The 13807-nt window shown below is 45.7% G+C and overlaps 1 long non-coding RNA gene across 1 annotated transcript; it reads right to left on the bottom strand.

Moving 5' to 3' along the window:
* Window positions 1–203: 203 nt before the first annotated feature.
* On the bottom strand, window positions 204–3801 carry LOC123279603 (uncharacterized). Its single transcript, XR_006517774.2, has 3 exons — window positions 3626–3801; window positions 3109–3221; window positions 204–2434 (listed from the first exon to the last, which is right to left on the bottom strand). It is a non-coding gene; the product is annotated as an uncharacterized lncRNA (long non-coding RNA).
* Between the last annotated feature and the right edge of the window lie 10006 nt (window positions 3802–13807).

Here is a 13807-nt window from a genome sequence, read left to right as displayed (position 1 = left end):
CTTTGGAATGAGGTGGGATAAAGATGGTAGTTAATAGGATGGAAGGAAAGAAGTGAGGGAAGGAAGAATGGAGGGAGGGAGGAAGGAAGGAATGTCCACAATTGTATGTCTGTGAGAGAGAGAGAGAAGGGGGTGAGCGGAGAAAGAGAATATGTGTGAGTTAAGAATTCAGGTGCATCACTGTGAGTGAAAACAAGAACATCGCAACATCTGCCCAGAGTTCCACGTGAGTCCCACAGGACTCTGCTCGGCGGAGGAGATGGCTGGCAGAGCCGCTGACTTACTAGGGCAGGAGATCAAAAATAAAACCCCTGGTATTGTTGTCCATGCCTGTAATACCCACAGACACCATTCCAGAGAAGTTACCGTGTGCTGCGCACTTGAACAGGTTGTCCTGTTTATTTAGGAATAATTTACATACTGTAAAATGCACAGGTCCTCAGTATTCAGATCAATGCATTTGATAAGCATATACACTTGTGTAACCACCAGTCTAATGAAGATATAGCTCTTGTGCATCATCCACAACATTCCTTCGTGCCACTTTCTAGTCCGTTCCCTCCCACAAAGACAACCATTGTTTGATTTCTATCACCATAGATTCATCTCGTTTCTAGAATTTAGCATAAATGAAGTCATGCTGTGTGTTCTCTTGTGTCTGATTTCTTTTACTCAGCATAATGAGTTTCACCAATGTTGTTATGTATCAGTAATTTGTTCTTTTTATTGCCAAGTAACGTTCAGTTCTGTGTATATACCATAGTTTGCCTATCTTTCCACCTATTGTTGGACACGTGGGTCGTTTCTAGTTTCTGGCTCTTATGAATGAGACTGCTGTCAACGTTCTTGTGCAAGCCTTTTTGTGGACATAGGTTTCCATATCTCTTGGATAAATATCTATAAATTTAATTGCTGACTCGCGGGGTAGATGTATGTTTAACTTTGTAAGAAATTGGCTAACAGTTCCCCAGAGTGGCTGTACCGTTTAAATTCCTGTCAGCAGTGTATAAGGGTTCCTGTTGTTCTACAGCTTGGTATTATCAGTTGTTTTCATTTTAGTCATTTTAATGGATATCTACTGCTATCTCATTCTGGTGTTAATTTGCCTTTTCCTGATAAATAAAGACATCGAATATCTTTTCGTATATTTATTGTCCACTCATATATCTTCTTTCGTGAGTTTTCTGTTCAAATCTTTTGTCCATGTTTTCAGTGAGTTTGTCTTCTTGTTGAGTTGTAAGAGTTCTTGGTATTTTCTGGATGTAAGTCCTTTTCTGCTATATGTATTACAAATATTTTCTCCCAATCTGTGTCTTGCCTTTTTATTTTCTTAACAGTATCTTTTGATGAGCAGAGGTTTTTAATTCTGAAGTAGTCCAATTTATCGATTTTATCTTTTATGGTTAGTGCTTTCCATGTCCTGACAAAGAAATCTTTGTCTACCCCAAGATGACTAAGATATTCTCCTCTGCTTTCTTTTAGAAGAGTCATGGCTCTGGTTTTATATATTATATCTGTAATCTACCTCAAATTAACTTTTGTATGTGGACTGGTGTAGGGGCCGAGGCCCATTTTTCCACCCATGTGGATATCCAGTGGCTCCAGCACCATTGGTCAAAAAACCTTTCTTTTCTCACATTGAAATAGCTGGGCACCTCAGTCAATTACCATGGTATCATATTTAATCTTCACAACCCTGTGATGCATTTTCCCTATTTTACAGATTAGGAAACTGAAGCTCAGAAGGACGAGATGACTTCCCCAGTGTGACACAGTCTCTGGGATGAGGCATGTGATTCACACCCAGGTGTCCTGTGTATAAAGGTAACGCTTTTAGACATCATCATCTACAACCTCCATCCTCAGACACCCGCTCAAATCTCACTTCCCCCAGGAAGACTTCCCCAACAATTCCAACCTTCCTCTCTCACTCTTCTAAACTCCAACTGCACTCCGTTACCACGATGGTGGTTGCGCAGATGTGCATCATTTTCTAATTGATACCTATGCCATTCCCAAAACCTGTTCTCTTTCCAACATACTGCTCTGAAGCTAGCAGAAGCCAGGTCTTAAATTTGATTATGCCTCTGTATCACCAAGCACAATGCTGGGTACACAGTAGGTGCTCAATAAATACTTTTTCTCTGCGTGGAAAAAATAAGCATTCTTTTGAACAGTGGAGCCCTGTGCCCCCCTCATACGTTGTTCGAGGCACCTTGGCTTTTACGTTAGGTCCCCAGATCCCACCTCAGTTCCCCCCAGAAATGAAATATCGCTGCTCTCTCATGCAGAAGTTCAGAAGAGGATTTCCAAAGGCAACAGGGCAGACTCCTCATTGTCCCGATTCCCAAGTCTCCAGGTCGGTTTATGCCTCCAGTCGTTTGGGTAGCCAAGTGTTGCTACAGATTAGCAGAAGAACCATGGGGTTTTGAAACTAAAAGGAATTGATTTCAAGAAGTTATTACACTGCCAAATAATTCATGAGCAAAACTAAAGTTATTAACATTTTGATGAATGCAACAACTTTTCCCCACAACACAATGTTTCCTAAAGCTCACAGACAGTTTACTATTAAGAGAGATTTGGGATAGAAGTCTAACATTGGGCTTATTTTGCAAAATTTGTAGAATTTCAGTGGAAGAATTCTCCTATGTAGAACTTGGAAATTAAGGGAATAGACAATGAACAATTAAATAAAGGGAAAATTTGAAAGTAACAGTTAAATCCCCTTCAAAAATAGTTAAATCCCCAGAAAACCAAGACTTTGTCAAAAATGTGAAATGTGTATGTGCTACTAGGCAGAGAGGAATTACAGAAGAGACTGAAGGCTGAATCATGGGGCATTGTCAGACGAGGAGGCCTCTAAGGAGTCCCAGAGAAGTCATTTTGAAGAATTACAAAGGCCAATCTCACAGAAGATGTACAGTTATTGAGCTGAGCTGCAGGCCGCAGAGGCCCACACTGGGAGCTCAAAGGGCACCAACAAACAGCTAAGAAGCAGCGCCCTGCCAGGGCAGGGGTGTCTGGAAGTCAGAGAAGCCACGAGCCTGAGGCCCACGGAAGGAGTGATGCGGTTACTGAGACATTAAATTAGTTCTTCAAACCCACCTGTCCTTTAGAGGAGTTGATGGAGTGATTCCATCCCAAGGACACTGTCAACAGGAAGTCACTGGAGGGCCATGACAGAGCTGGAAGCCTCCAGGGAAGAGGTGGGGCAGTCTCTAGAGAAACACACAGTGACAAATCATGAGGACAGAAGGGCTGTGTCCAAGAATTCAGAAGGAACTAAAAAGCCAAATGGTAGCACTCATGACGAAGATATGAAATCCAGGTTGTAAAAAGAGAAACACTCCAGATGCAGAAGCCAATGAAAGGTTAAGCTTCAAAATCATGTCCACAGGCTCTGCAGGCCGCCCCTAACATCAGGACACAGTCAAACGTTTCCGTCTGCACCACGACGTGAAGTGAGGAATTCAGCAAATCTCTGGGAAACTAGGGACAAAGAATTCAAGCTTTTTAAAAAAGAACTGTCTGTTGCTTTCTTCACCTAAATTATTAGAATACATTTTCAGCTCTACCTTTAGAGCTCCGCAAATAGAATCTTGCAATTAAGGACAAAGCTCACCATTTCAGTAGCCCCAGAGGAAGTTAGATTGTTGAATCCAATCAGTTTATGCACATTTTTTCAAAAAGTCTCCTCAGGTCTTTGTAATCTCTTAGAATTCTCTGGAGAAAATAACAGCAACAGCAAGTCTCTCACCAGATACAAGGCAATTTGTTTAAAATATATGTGCATACACAGGGACGCAGCCACCCACACAAAAGGAAGGAAGCACAGATCATTCACAAACAGCCAGTACCCCACACAGAGTCAACGGCCACCGTGTATTAAGGGCGTGCCGTAGCAGGGCAGGCCCTATGCTGAAGCACTCACGTACGTGAATTTAATCCTCAAGAAAATTCTATGATAACAACATTGGCAACTTATGCAGCTATTTCATTTAGTTCTCAGATCAAGCCTTGGAGGGAGGCACTGCCATTACCCTATTTTACAGAGAAAGAAAGAATTTAGAGACATTACGTAACCTTCCTGTGGTCATAGGAGCTGTTGAGTGTGGACCAGGGAATCAGTCTGAGTATCTGATCCTATTGCTTGTGCCTTTAACTGCCAGACCCTCTCCGCATTTTACAGACGAGGGCGCTGAGCCCTTGGGAAGCTTAATAACATCAGAGAACACGCAGCCGGTGAGTGGCCACATCAGGACTTGAATGCCAGTCTTTCTAATTCCAAACTTTCATGCTCTTAAGCTTGATGTTATATTAAATTGACTTTCACACCCAACCTTTTATTTGAGGATTTCATAAAATATGAAATTGGAGAAACCCCAGGGCTTCAAACCAACACGAAAGCCCCGAGCTAAAGGGCTGCCTCAGAGACGCTGGACAGACGTCCGAGGGAGCCGCCCTGACCACACGCTTCCCACCACCCTGGAGGATGGAACCTTCAGCGTGCCACTGAGAGCACCACTCAGACGACAGCAAAGCCAGCCATGCGGGGCCATCTAACTCACACCTGCCAGGCAATGAGGGGGTAACTACACAGGATTTAAGGGAATCCACGTAAGGAATGTGGGGAAAGAGAGTCCATTGCTGTATGTTTTTATTGATAAATTAACTTAGAACTCACAATAAATAGGAGGAAGATGAGCACATCACAGAGAATAGCAGGCACCGGCTATTTGCAATTTAGCACCCTCTCCCCATGAATGGATTTCTATTCTGGGTGCTCTGCCTTCCCACAACCCAGGGGTGGGCATGTGACCCAGGCTAGACCAATGGAACACTCCCAGAAATTGAGTCTTCAGTAGAGAGATACAAAGGGACGTTTCTGGAATTGATTCATCCTGGCGGCCATGGCCTGGACACAGTGACGTTCTGTCCCTGCTACCGAGCTTCCCAGAGCTTCCACGGTCCCTTTTGTTCCGAAACAGCGTCCAGAAGCTTTCTCTCCAATTCTGTGAGCTGCTTCATATCGTCCGACACATTCCTCCTCTGCTTAAGTTATCTAGGGCTGCTTTCTGCAAACAAAAATCCTAAGTGAATCTCAAGTCGGCCTAAAGGAAGCTGCACTTGCCACTGGTGAGTCTCAGCGTCAGAATCCACTCCAGGAATCAAGAAGTGACTGACAGGAAAGAGCAAATGAGTGGAGGAATAGGGGTTGTTTTGAGAGACGAGAAGAGGGAATAGGCTCTGATTTTGTTGGGTTTCTGCATAGTTTTACACCCCTGATAATCCTCCGTCCTTTCCATGATTCACACCCTTCACAGTTACTCATCATTTAAACCCGTAGATTCATTGTCCTCCGGGAAGTAGCTCAGCTGTCTCGAGCCTGATGCTAATGAGGGCAGCACTTCTGACCTGACTTTTGTGGGCCAGTTACCTTAGTTCTGAGTCACCGACAAGCATGGCCCTGAAAGCTGATCAAAGCTCTTTTGACGTTTCGTAGGGCTGGAGTAATGAAGCTGATGGACAGCACTCATCATCGCCGCCCATTCAGGGTCAACTCGTATTTCCTAAGACCCTGCTCCATGCCAGGTAGTGCATTAGGCCCTTCACAGGCATTATCTCATTGGCCGTCAAGCAGGCACTTGTGACAAAGGGATCCAAGGGTATTACAAAGGAATGACATAACCACATTGAAAGGGTGAGGAAGGAAGGAACTGAGCTAAGGAACTTTGGAAAACAGTCTTTGACTGGATACTACAAGGCTAAAGACAGAAAGAACGTACGTAAACATTGGACTCTAGCTGGTAATTTGTTCCTCACGGGAGTGTTGGGTTAGTAATTATGGAACTACTTGATGTGTATGCCAGTGTTGAACACAGAAGAAAATATATCGCAGGTAATGAGAACCAAGTTTCTTATTGCTAGAGAAATAAGTTACAAATAAGGCAAGAGAGAGGCTGGACTGAACCCTTTGGTGCTTGATGGGAGTGGGAGGTAGCAGTGTGAATTTATGGTTATTATTTTTATTGTGGTAAAATATACATAACATAAAAAGTTACCATTTTAAGTGCGCAAAGTAGCAGCATTAAGCATATTCACACTGTTGTGCACCATCACCGCTATCCATCTCCAGAACTTTTTCATCATCCCAGACTGAAGCTTTGTGCCCATTAAACACTGACTCTTCATTGTCTCATTGTTCTTTTATTGTCCAGTCTTTGGCTTTGGTATCAAGGCTCATGGTTATTTTAGATAGATAGAGATAAGTGATAGACAGATGGATGAGAGATGATAGATAGACAGATAATAGATATAAATGATAGACAGATATAAATGATAGATGATAGAGATAAATGATAGATAGATAGAGAGATAGACATATGGATGTACGTGTTTGCATAGATTAATATACACACACGTGTGTCCTGGCTCAGCCTGGCTCCCGAGAGAGCCTAAAAGTCGTAGGAACCCAGCGGCACTGAGCACCTAGCACCTGATCTTGGTTTCTAACACCACGCTCCAATGAAAGGAAGCAGGGCTCCTTGGAGAAGTGGCTGATTCCAGGGCTGGAGCAGGGAAAATACAAGATGAACTTGGAGCATCTCACAATGGCAGGAAGTAAAAGAGTGATTAAAAAAGAAGATAAGGGCGTGTTAAAAGGCACAGGAGCCAACCCGGAAGAGCTCCCAACGGTTAAAGCTGGAAGAACTTGAGCAACAAAATCACGGCAACGGTACTGGATTATAACCCAAAAATTACCCCGAGTCCATAGTGAGATACAGAAATGACTCAGCGAATAAATAAATGAATAATAAATAGACGGGAGAGAAGGGACAACACTCCCTTACAGAAGAATTCTAATTAATAAACGTAGAAGGGGACCAGCCCGATGGCATAGTGGTTAAGTTCGTGCGCTCCACTTTGGTGGCCCAGGGTTTGCAGGTTTGGATCCCAGGTATGGACATGGCACCACTCATCAAGCCATGCATCCTACACAAAATAGAGGAAGACTGGCACAGATGTTAGCTCAGCAACAGTCTTCCTCAAGCAAAAGGGGAAGATTGTCAACCGATGTTAGCTCAGGGCCAATTTTCCTCACAAAAAAATTTAAAAAATAAATGTAGAGGGATGGGAGAAATAGAAAATCACCATTAGAACACCACAGTAGTAACTGTTGGAGGCACATCCACTGATAAATGTTAAAATTGGTGAGTGAAAATTTAGGGAAAAACTAGGTATTTCCATAATCTCAGACTATCTTCCTCAAAATAAATATTTATTAGTTTCAAAGGTAAAAATGGTCATTTTCCAGGAGAGATACCACCTCTGTGAAGTGACCCAGGCTAACATCACTAGTGATGTCATTATGATATCATGTACCCCTGATATGATCCACTGGAAGGGCACAGCACCTCTGTGGTATTCCTCCCAGAATCCATAACTCTAGTCTAATCACGAGAAAGTATCAGACAAACCCAAATTGAGGGACAGTGTACAAAGGACCTGATCAGCATTCTTCAAAACTGTCGAGTCGTGATAAACAAGGAAAGACTGAGGAGCTGCCACAGAGCAGAGGAGATGAAGGACATGATGCTAATGATGATGTATGCATCTTGGACAGGATTCTGGGGCAGAAAAAGTAGAATAACTGGGAAAATCCTAATATCGTCTGTAGTTTATTTAATAGTATTGTGCCAATGTTCACTTATTAGTTTTCATAATTATACTATACTTACGAAAGATTTTAACGTTAGGGAAAGCTTGATAAAGGGTATATGGAAAGCCTCTGTACTATTTTCGCAATTTCCCAGGAAGTCTAAAATTATCTCAAAATAAAAAGGTTTTTAAATACCTGAAAGAAAATAAAAGCACACCGTAAATACTTTGAGAGTCCTGAAACATCAGCTTTCTGGGCAAAGAAGGCACATTCTCATTTTTCCTGAATTAATCACTCATAGTAGGAGCTCACGGTCTCTGCCAGCCTGGGACTAAAGGCCTTCAGGGCAACGGGTCAGGCAGGTATCTAGGAAGCTCTGCGGCACCGCGCTGAGGCAGGTCAGAATTTGAATTTGGGGAATTTCCTGGGGGGGAAGTTGTTTCACACCTCTGATATGCAAAAATATCTTCCCAGGATTGTTGTGAATGTTAGATGAAGTCATGCTTAAGAAAGCACTTTATCCCATAGTAGGTATTCAACAAACAGCCTTTCTTTCCTTTTCTCTTGTTTTAAACCTTTTAGAATATAACGAAAGGAAAACAAGATGTGGTTCCTCTTACGTGGAGGCTTTATCATCTAGATTGGGACAAATGTACACATGTGGAATAATCACCAAAGAACAGCTTCACACTCTGATATAATCAAGCACCGAGTTCAGTTGGAGAGGGGGCCAGTGCATGCCAGAGCACGACCCACACAAAAGTAGAGATGGGAGAAATGTGCACTAGTATCCCCAGAGTGGTGGTATGCACCTGAGCGTAGTGCGCATGGATGAAGAAAGGATGGGGCTGAAGATAGGAGGGCGTCTGGGTGGAGACTGGGTGCTTCCACCTTGCAGGTAGAAGCAGCCCGGCAGCAGACACACTAGTTCGGAGCACAGGATGAACGTAGGGGAACAGCAAAACCACACCGACTCACTAGGGAATGGAGCAGAACTCTGGAGAGCTGGAAAGGCAGGCTGCGGCGTTCTGGGTGCCAGAGGCAAGAGCACTGCGGCTGGTCCTCGAGTACAAGCAGGACTCAAGGGAAGCAGAGAGTGTGTTGGCATGGACTGTACTTGGTAGCCACAGAAGCGTTTCAAGTAGACGAGTCGGGTGACCATAGCATGGTATATCCGGCAGGGCTCTGCTGCAGGAAATCAAAACCACTTTGGCCATTTTAAGTGGAAAGAGAATTAAGTGCCTATCAAATCATTGAAAGGGCTGGAGGGTTGAGCGCTAGGACGTTCTATTAGAGAGACTGTAAATTGGTGAAGACTTTTTGGAAAGTTCTTGAATGGCACCTATCAAAACTGTAAATGTATATAATATTTGATCCAAGAATTCCATTCTAGAAAAAAATCAATTCTAGAAAAACATTCACATATGAACATAAAGATAAATATACAAGGTTGTTCATGGGAGCATTTTTTTCTACCAGTGAAAATTTAGAAACTCCTAAATGGAAGAGGTTAAATGAAGTATGATGTGGAATATTATATACTCAGTAAAAGAATATACTGAGCCTTTATGTAAAGATCTCCCAGAAGAACTGTTAATTGAAAAAACAGGTCACAAAGCAAAACCCATAGGATGTCCTATTTATGTGTTTTACAAATGTATGGACGGAATGAATGCAAAGCGGTGTTCACAGCCCTTGCCGTGTGGGGTAGGAGGCAGGAGGGATGGGCGTGTGCTGGAGGCGGCTGTCGTGTTTCCCAGTGTTCCTTCATGGTTTGAACCTTTTATGGGGAGCACGCATTCACGTGCTACTTGTGTGGTAAAAACATCAGTAACTGGTCACCTCCTCCAAACTTCTCCCAGAGATGCAATAAAGAAAAGAAGCCTGGCCTTAATTCAGATCATGACAGGGGTGGGTGACATTCCTCTCCCGTAAGAAATGAACTGCTGTGCATCAAAAATGATGACTGGGGACAGGCCCCACAGCCTGGTGGTGAAGTTCGGCATACTCCACTTCGGTGGCCCAGGTTCAGTTCCCAGACATGACCCTATACCACTCATCAGTGGCCATGCTATGATGGTGACCCACATACAAAATAAAGGAAGATTGGCACAGATGTTAGCTCAGAGCAAATCTTCCTTAGCAAAAAAAAAAAAAAAAAAAGATGACCCAAGTAGAGTGCCAACAGCGTTTCTCCTGGTTTGCTCTAGTGGATGGGGTGGGAGGGCAATGCTGTTAATTTCCCTTTGTGGGCCAGCTAGGTTAGCAGGTTATACCAAAGGGGATATATTGAAAGCCTAGGGGCACTCTTGGAATCAATTGGAAGACTAAAGATCTAGGTTTGGGAAACAGGCAGAAAAAGGGAAGGCAGGCAGCCCAGGAACACAGACATGCTCCCCTCCAGGCAAGGTGTTGTCAGGTCATCTCCAGCAGGGCCAGCGCCACCCAGCTCTGCCTGCCACAACTTAGCTCCAGCAGACCGTGCATGCTTGCGTCACTCTCTGAAAATTCCAAGTCCTGGTAGAAGTGTCTTATTCACCAAGCAAACAAGGAGTAAGGAATAAAGAGTGTCTGTCCCTCTCCTTGGTTGTATTGTGGGCATCTGGGCCCTGCCCCTCTCCAAGACCCCTACAAGGAGAGAGTTGTCTCCAGCAAGAAGGATGCTCTGACACTGAGAAGGCCAACGGTGATGAATGGACTACACCGCACTTAGGTATTTCAACTGCAGACCCTGCCTGACTGTTAAACAGACGCTCCACCTGCCTGTCCGGTGGCCCAGGTCTAGAAAATTCATTTGCTTCTGATTTTCAAGCACTTCAAGTTAGCTTAGCACTTTACAAACCACCTGAGGAAGGAAGGCCCCACGGAGAAGAGGCAGACTCGCTTCTGAGGAGGGCGTCATAGCAGCATCCGTGAGACCAGCATTTATGGAGCTGAGGAGCAGAGGAGGCGACTGACGGCCCGGCCCACAGCCTCCCCTGAAGCCATGTGCCCCATTTCAGGTGCCCCACTGCATCAGGAAATGAAGCAAATGATTGGGAAGCGTCTAGACTGGCTGGCTGGGGGGCTGGGGGTGTATTCACCGCCTTCAGCGGGCTGCTAGCTTATATTCCAGAAAGGAGTTATTGAGCCTAGACCAGGGAGACGAGAAGGCAAATGCAACTGAGGTTCATCAAACTCGTGGAGCATACGCTGGAAAGTGCCTCAGCGGCCCACTCCTCAGCCTTGTCCCATAAATAACACAAGGACAAAGGGGTAAGGACATGAAATCGGAGACTAGGAACAAAAGCTCTCACACAGCGAGTCGAGTCGTTCGGATGCGGAGAGCCCCTGCAGCCGGCCGTCAGTGCCGGGGTGCCCGGGACGGCAGCGTCTCTGCAGAGGCCCATTTCCTTCTAACGTTTTTTTATCATTTTAGGCATTTGCAGGTATATGGTATCGGCACACCTTGATCTGGGATGCCATTACAGGTTTATGGGAAAAGGAAGGGCTGGGAGGTGATTGCCACGTGGGACAGCAGTTCACAGACGCCACAATCACTCCTGCAGCTCACCCCAGGCTCTCCGCACAGGACCCTCGTCACTTTGGCAGAGGAAATATGCGAACTTCTCCCCTCTGGGAAATCTCCGGGCAGATGTGGACATGAGCAAAGAGGAGTCGCAAGGCTTGGTCACTTCTTGGCAGACATCAGAGTGTCTGCTTGCTGACGGCTGAGGAACACGCATATGCCGTTTCCAGCCTCTGGAAACTGAGGGTTGGGTAGGGAGCTCCAGACTCTAACCCATACCCGCCCACCAGGAGCCCTTTGCCTAAAACGGCTTCCCCTTTCCATCCAGTAGACCAGCAGCTCAAACAAGAGGGGGTGGGTGAGACCATACAATTACCTAGGAATGCACTGTTTGCTGAATTTTTGTCTCAAAGGCCAGGAAAAGCGAATGGGACTGTAGTGGTCTCTCTCTGACCGTTCTCATGGCTGTGGCTCACGTCACTCTTGGTCGAAATGAAGGAACAGGAACAGCCTCTGAGATAATAACTGCAGAGAAAGCAGTATTTGGGTGGCAAACAGGGCCAAGAAGAAGCTGGGGGACATGGCCGAGAGGAAAGGAGCCAGGACAAGAGATCAGGCTAAATAGGAGCCGAACGAACCCTCGCCTGATCTGGAGACGCAAGTGGCCCATTGGCGTCCTCACAAAGAATTGCTTCAATTTAAATGTTTGTAAGGAACGAAAGACACAAGCACCCAGACGCCATAATTTAAGACAAAGCTGAGAGGCTGGTTGTCCTACAGAAAACTAGACAGTGCATCGCTTTGATTATCCGCTCATGTGCCTCTGTTTTCACATAAAATCTAGTGTCCATTTCAAAAGGGGAAATGTATTTATGTCCGCTAGCCCATTGTTATGGAAGCTATTTGTATCCGTTAGAAACGAGGACTGCTGCAAATAACAGAAAACCTGACTCCAAGGGGCTTAAATAGAGAGGGATTTATTGGTCTTATGCAAACAGCAGTCTAGCCACAGCTCAGAAACTCAACGCTGGCATCAGCATTCTGGGTTTTCTTTCTGCTCCACAAGCCTTTTATTTTAGGCCTCTATCTTCATACTTGTTGCCTTGTGGTTCCAAAATAGCTGCTATACCTTCAGTCATCACATCTACATCCAGGCAGGAAGAAGAGAAAGAAACAAAAAGAGGAAGAGTGTTTATCCAGAAAGCAAGTGTTTTTCCAAAATCCCTTAGAAGCATTCTGTTTACAACCCAGTGACCAGAATGGTGTCTCACGGCCATTCTTAGCTGCAAGGGAGCCTGAGAAGTGTGCCCTTTTTGCTGGACATATTGCCAAGCCCTAACAGAGTCATCATTCTACTGAAAGTGAAAATATATGTTGGATAGGCAACCAGCAGGCCACCACCACAGCTGGGCTCATTGCACTGTGCACGACCACAAGTGCCAGGCCAGAGAGCAAGCAAGCCTGTGGTTCAGCGCAGGTGCTGTTGTCTGCTGAGTTCCCACGCTGTGTGAAGAACACTGGCATTTCATATTAATGGACAAACACATAATGCTGGTAAGGGTGTATGTGGTTTAGTCCTCTCAGTAGCTCAGTTTCCACGTCTGCAATGTGGCTCTGAGCAGAGTTGGAATCATCTGGTGGGCAGAAGGGGTAAATAGCCTTCATAACATGTGGAACTTGTATCTGATTCCGTTTTCTCCTCAGCTGCCTAGAGTCTGCCACTTCTGATTATTTGTTCCCATAATTACCCAATTTCCAATCCCATTAAAAGCCCCTAAGCTGCATAGGCAAAGCCCGCCTCTGCGGTTGTCGCTGTTAAGTCAACGGGGCCATGGGTCAGTGGATCCTCAGTGATGCTGTCAGAATTCCTTCCTCCGAGACCGGCTGCCAGCCCTGGGCATTTGCAGGCGGAGGTGGAGGGAAGGGATGAAAGTGAGGGGAGGTGAGGGAGGGGCTCAGAGGGAGAAGCTGCTCCTGCATCCCGCCTGAGCCCTTGGTTCACGCCCAGCTCCGCCTCAGTGAGGCTCTTGGGCTTCCTGGTGACACGGGGCTGGGAACGCTGCTCAGGTGGGACCTGCCTCGGAGGATCAGAGTCCTCTCCATCACGGTCCCTCACTGAGGCTTTGCATCTTGGGTCCACGCCTCCGGAAGACAATCACCCCGGATGGGAAGTCGTGGGCTGCCTCTGCACGCAGCCTCCTCCAGAGAGGAGCCTCTTGAGTGCACCGCCATTCTGCAGAGGTGACCTCGCCCACTGGCCACTGCAGGTGCTCATGGGGATATGAAGCCACATACTATCCCAGGGAGTTCCTGACCACAGGACTATGTCACGGATCTGAAACTCTCTTGCCAGTTAGTCTTTCTCTACCTCCAACCCTTGATATAGGCTCTAAGATCACCCTCATTCATCACAGGTCACGTCCAGCATCACTCTCTCAGAGAGGCCTTGCCCAGCTGCCTTCCCTAATGCACTTGGTGGTCCTCACTCCCTGCCCTTTGCTCACAGGGCTTCTGTTCCACATACATTGCTTACACTAAAAGCCCCGCGCAGCCACGTACTCTGCCAGTCCCCTCTCCTCTGCTCAGAGCAGCACCTGGCATATAGGAAATAATATCCATGAATGTCAGCCCAATAC

Source organism: Equus asinus, chromosome 21 (assembly GCF_041296235.1).
Source record: "Equus asinus isolate D_3611 breed Donkey chromosome 21, EquAss-T2T_v2, whole genome shotgun sequence".
NCBI lineage: Eukaryota > Metazoa > Chordata > Mammalia > Perissodactyla > Equidae > Equus > Equus asinus.
Note: the sequence above shows the minus strand (reverse complement) of the source record. Positions and strands in the feature narration are given on the sequence as shown.